Below are 6,000 nucleotides of genomic sequence, written 5' to 3'. Positions count from 1 at the left end.
AAGCACACACGAGTGGGCCTTCGTTTCCGAAAGCCCATATCGATTATGGCTCGCACGCTGACACTTGTTCATTACCCAACACTGAAATCTGCAACAATTGCGGAAGGGATGCACTTCTGTCACGTTGAACGATTCCTTTCAGTTGTCATCGGTCCCGTTCTTGCAAGATCTTTTTCCGGCAGCAGCGATGTCGGAGATTTAATGTTTCACAGGATTACTGATATTCACGGTACACTTGTGAAATGGTCGTAGGGGAAAATCCCTACATCGTCGCTACCTCGGAGATGCTGTGTCCCATCGCTCGTGCTCCAACTATCAAACCACGTTCAAACTGACTTCAATCTTGATAACCTGCCATTGTAGCAGCAGTAACCGATCTAGTTTAACTGCGCCATATATAAGCGTTGCCAACAGCAGTGCCGTATTCTACCTGTTTAAGTACTTCTGTATTTGAATACGCATGCCTATACCGTTTTGTGTGCCTCTTCAGTGTATTTTCACATGTATTTAGCATATGTCGTACATATTTTAGATATATTTCACTTGTATCTTTAGTAAATTTCGCACTGCAGTTTCATTTTCACGCAGATCAGTGTTTTTGATGTCGTATCTCCTGAACTCAGTCCTGCGCAATGATATTGCACTCTAGTGAAATATGTGGATACTTTCTGCGTTGTGAGTACAGTGAGTAGTAAAGAAGTAATATTCACTGGCTCATTTAGGTAGTGTCTGCGAAATTTGTTGTGAACAGAGTTAGTAGTGAACAAGTGTAAAATCAAAATGCCATACATGATAACGCAGTCTTTCCCGCCTGTGAGATTAGATTAGATTAGATTAGTACTTGTTCCATACATAATGAATACGACACTTCGTAATGATGTGGAACGTGTCAGGTTAATAAAAAGTGTCTGTACAAGATATTACATTACACAAAATTGCATGACAATATTTTTTGTGGACGTTGGGAAAATTACGCACTTACTGCATCCAAAAATTCATCTAATGAGTAGAAGGAATTGCCATTAAGAAATTCTTTTAATTTCCTTTTAAATGCTATATGGCTATCTGTCAGACTTTTGATGCTATTAGGTAAGTGGTTTAACAATGGCATACTTCAGTCTATCTGGGAAAATACCCTGATTCAGAGAGCTATTACATATGTGGCTAAGAATCCCACTTATTTCTTGGGAACAAGCTTTTATTGTCCTGCTTGAAATGCCATCAATTCCATGCGATCTTTTTTCTTGAGAGAGTTCATTATATTCCTAATTTCAGAAGGAGAGGTGGGTGGAATTACAATTGTATCAAATGGTGTGGGTAAGGCCTCTTCCATTAACTGCCTTCCTTCTTCGAATGAACATTTAGATCCTATTTTCTCTACAACATTTAAAAAATGATTATTCAAAATGTTTTCGACTTCCGGCTTGTTGTTTATCAAGTTTACATTCGCTTTGATGGTGATGCCGTCATCCTGTACTCTTGGTTGCCCTGTCTCCCTTGTAATAATATTCCAAATTGTTTTTATTTTGTTATTAGAGGTATTAATCTCAGACGTGATGCACATGCTTCTGGACTTTTTAATAACCTTTCTTAATGTAGCACAGTAGTTTTTATAATATTTGGCTGTTTCTGGGTGATTACTCTTTCTTGTTGTTAGATATAGTTCCATTTTGTTGTTACAAGATATTTTTATTCCTTTAGTAAGCCAAGGTTATTGCATGGTTTCTTGTAATTAGATTTAACTACTTTCTTGGGGAAACAGTTTTCAAATTCTCTTACAAGTGTATCACGAAATAAGTTATATTTTACATTAACATCGGGTTCCTTGTTCACCTTATTCCAGTCTAACTGCTGAAGATTTCCTCTGAAATTTCTAATTGTTGAGTCATTAATTGAACGCACAAATTTGGAGGGTAGTTTTGAATTACTGAATGGAGCGTCATATACTGTAACTGTATCTCCTAAACTATGAGTCGCACAATGATATATTTTTGTAGATACATGTAGCGACGTATGTGGATACTGTCTGTGAAATAGGTTGGGAGTAGAAAATGTAGTAAGCAGTAATAAATTAGAGCGTCATGCAGGATGCGACAGCTTTTTTACGCATCTCATAGTTTATGACATCATAGCTCCTGAACTATGGGTCGTACAATGATATATTTGTATACGCAGATTCAGCGGCAGATGTGGATACTGCCTGCGTAAAGCCGGCCGAGGTGGCCGAGCGGTTCTAGGTGCTACAGTCTGTAACTGCGTGACCGCTGCGGTCGCTGGTTCGAATCCTGCCTCGAGCATGGATGTGTGTGATGTCCTTAGGTTAGTTAGGTTTAAGTAGTTTATTTGGCAACCGTGATAGCGTTACGGAGATGTTTAACAAACTCAAGTGGCAGACTCTGCAAGAGAGGCGCTCTGCATAGCGGTGTAGCTTGCTCGCCAGGTTTCGAGAGGGTGCGTTTCTGGATGAGGTATCGAATATATTGCTTCCCCCTACTTATACCTCCCGAGGAGATCACGAATGTAAAATTAGAGAGATTAGAGCGCGCAGGGAGGCTTTCAGACAGTCGTTCTTCCCGCGAACCATACGCGACTGGAACAGGAAAGGGAGGTAATGACAGTGGCACGTAAAGTGCCCTCCGCCACACACCGTTGGGTGGCTTGCGGAGTATAAATGAAGATGTAGATGTAAATGTAGTTCTAAGTTCTGGGGGACTGATGACCTCAGAAGTTAAGTCGCATAGTGCTCAGAGCCATTTGAACCCCATTTTTTGCCTGCGGAAAGCGTGGCCAGTAGAGTTAGAAGCAACGAAGTAATAAATTTAAACATCTTGCATGATATGGCAGATTTTCACGCATATCGGTATTTATAAAGTCATGTCTGCTAACGTATATGCCATACAATGATATAATTTTGCAGGTACATTTGGTGGTATATGCGAATACTTCCTACAAAATGTGTCGCGAATACAGTTAGTAGTAAAAAGCAATGCTTCAGGCAGCAGATGTACTACATGTATATCCAAAACGCAGTAAGCGATAAACTTTCTTCCTTTCATCCTTTTGTTGGGGGTCTTCACCGAGAAAAAGTTTCGTAGAGGTTTGCAAGTGGCTGATTACACTCATTCACAAAAACTGGATGACTTTAGTTATTGGCACGGCTCGGGCTACACTGCTTTTTAATCCCCACCCCTATAGTCGGAAGGTTGTTCTTACCCCCTCAGCGATGACATCCGCACGGTAAGTGGTATGTTTACCACGTTCGGTTGAAATTGGCCCAGTGGTTTAGTAGGATGTGTGGAACTTACAGACATGCACACTTATGTACCGGGTGGTTACAATTAAACTTTAACTACTTAACACGTTATAATATTACCGTACAAGTACCAAGTTGATAGCGTTAATGTCCACAGCATGGGGTGCATGCTTTCCAAGCGTCACAGCGCCACTGGCCAGTTCCAACTATGGCCACTGGGTGCCGTGATCAGTGATCGTGAATCAGTGATCGTGATTCATAATCTCATACACCTGACCAGTCGCAGAGCACGTGTTGAGGTGTCAACATGAGCTTGGACAAAAGGAGCGGGGTGAAGCTCTGATATCAAAACAACAGTAAAGCTGCAGCTGTACTTCGAGAACATCGCTAGCTGAAAGGATTGCGGAAGGGTACTCTTTCTCCACCTTCTGTGCGGAGCATGATGAATAAGTTCGAATTAACTGGAGAACTGGGCTTCAATCTGGGAAGAGGCCGGTTGCACAACAGGTGGTTGCTGAAATCGCTGTTGCTATGGCAAACAGCACTGCGCACAATTCCCGATCGTCAGGTAGCGCAGGTGTTGTGTCACGACAGTTGAACATCCCGTGGTCCATTGTACGGAAGGTGCTTCGAACCATTCTCAAATGGTATCTGTACAAGATCCACGTCGTACAGCAACTTGCACCACAGGACGCCCAAGGAACGCTCTCCACGTTCTCGCAAGCTGATGAGGGCTGGCCGTGGACCACCCTATGGACGGACGAAGCTCATTTTTCTCTGACAGGTGAGGTGAACACACAGAACTGCTGAATGTGGAAATCGTTACCTCCAGTCACTGTCCATGAAGCTCCCCTGTATGGAAAATGCTACCGTATGGTGTGGTTATACCACTACGTTCATCATTGACCCATTCTTTTTTGAGCAGGTTGGCGCTCAAGGACCAAAGACCACCGTTACTGCGGTATGCTTCATCAGGATGTCATACCTGTCCTACAGGAGGGAGACGTATTGAACTCAGTAGTTTTAATACAAGATAGTCTGACCCTATCTTGCATGAAAACTATTGAGTTCAATACGTCTGTCTTCTGTAGACAGGTATGACAATATGACGAAGCATATCGCAGTAGCGGTGGTCTTTGGTCCTTGAGCGCCAACCTGTTTGAAAAATAATTTCGCCTGCTTCTCCGAAACACATGGCTATCTGAAGAACATGGTTTACCAGGGGAACATTCAAAAATGTGCTGATCTGAAGCGCAGAATATCAAGACAGGTAGCCAGAATACCTAGCGATATGATTACTTAGGTCCCTACGTCTGCTGTGCAGAATGCAACCCTGCGTTTTCATACTGATGGGCGCCATATTCAGCTCCGTTTGTACCAATAATGGTACCTGTTTGAAATGGTATGATGTACTAGAGCAGCACATTAAAAGTGTTTTAACTGAATTAATTCTGAATTATTCCTCTTCCCCGTGTCCTTGATATTAATGCTGCTAATTTTGGGCATCGTACGGTAATTAGTTCCCATGTTATAACGTGTTAAATAGAGAAAGCTTAATAATAACCACCCGATATATACACTATTGTCCATTAAAATTGCTACACCAAGAAGAAATGCAGATGATAAACGGGTATTCATTGGACAAATATATTATGCTAGAACTGAATGTGATTACATTTTCACGCAATTTGGGTGCATAGATCCTGAGAAATCAGTACCCAGAACAACCACCTCTGGCCGTAATAACAGCCTTGATACGCCCGGGCATTGAGTCAAACAGAGCTTGGATGGCGTGCACAGGTACAGCCGCCTATGCAGCTTCAACACGATACCGCAGTTAATCAAGAGTAGTGACTGGCGTGTTGTGACGAACCAGTTGCTCGTCACTATTGACCAGGCGCTTTCAATTGGTGAGAGATCTGAAGAATGTGCTGGACAGGGCAACAGTCGAACATTTTCTGTATCCAGAAAGGCCTGTACAGGACCTGCAACATGCGGTCGCCCATCATCCTGCTAAAATGTAGGGTTTCGGAGGGACCGAATGAAGGATAGAGCCACGGGTCGTAACACATCTGAAATGTAACCTCCACTGTTCAAAGTGCCGTCAATACGAACAAGAGGTGACCGAGATGTGTAACCAAAGACACCCCATACCATCACGCCGGGTGATACGCCAGTATGGCGATGACGAATACACGCTTCCAATGTGCGCTCACCGCGATGTCGCATAACAGGGATGCGACCATCATGATGCTGTATACAGAACGTGGATTCATCCGAAAAAATGACATTTTGCCATTCGTGTACCCAGGTTCGTCGTTGAGTTCACCATCGCAAGCGCTCCTGTCTGTGATGCAGCGTCAAGGGTAACCACAGCCATGGTCTCGGAGCTGATAGTCCATACTGCTGAAAACGTCGTCAAACTGTTAGTGCAGATGGTTGTTGTCTTGCAAACGTCCCAATCTGTTGACTCAGGGATCTAGACGTGGCTGCACGATCCGTTACAACCATGTAGATAAGATGCCTGTCATGTCGACTGCTATTGATACGAGGCCGTTGGGATCCAGCACGGCATTACCCTCCTGAACCGACCGATTCGATATTCTGCTAACAGTCATTGGATCTCGACCAACGCGAGCAGCAGTGTCGCGATGCGATAAACCGCAATGGCGATAGGCTACAATCCGACCTTTATCAAAGTCGGAAACGTGATGGTACGCATTTCTCCTCCTTACACTAGGCATCAC

This window comes from Schistocerca nitens, chromosome 9 (assembly GCF_023898315.1).
Source record: "Schistocerca nitens isolate TAMUIC-IGC-003100 chromosome 9, iqSchNite1.1, whole genome shotgun sequence".
In the NCBI taxonomy this organism is placed as follows: Eukaryota; Metazoa; Arthropoda; class Insecta; order Orthoptera; family Acrididae; genus Schistocerca; species Schistocerca nitens.
Note: the sequence above shows the minus strand (reverse complement) of the source record.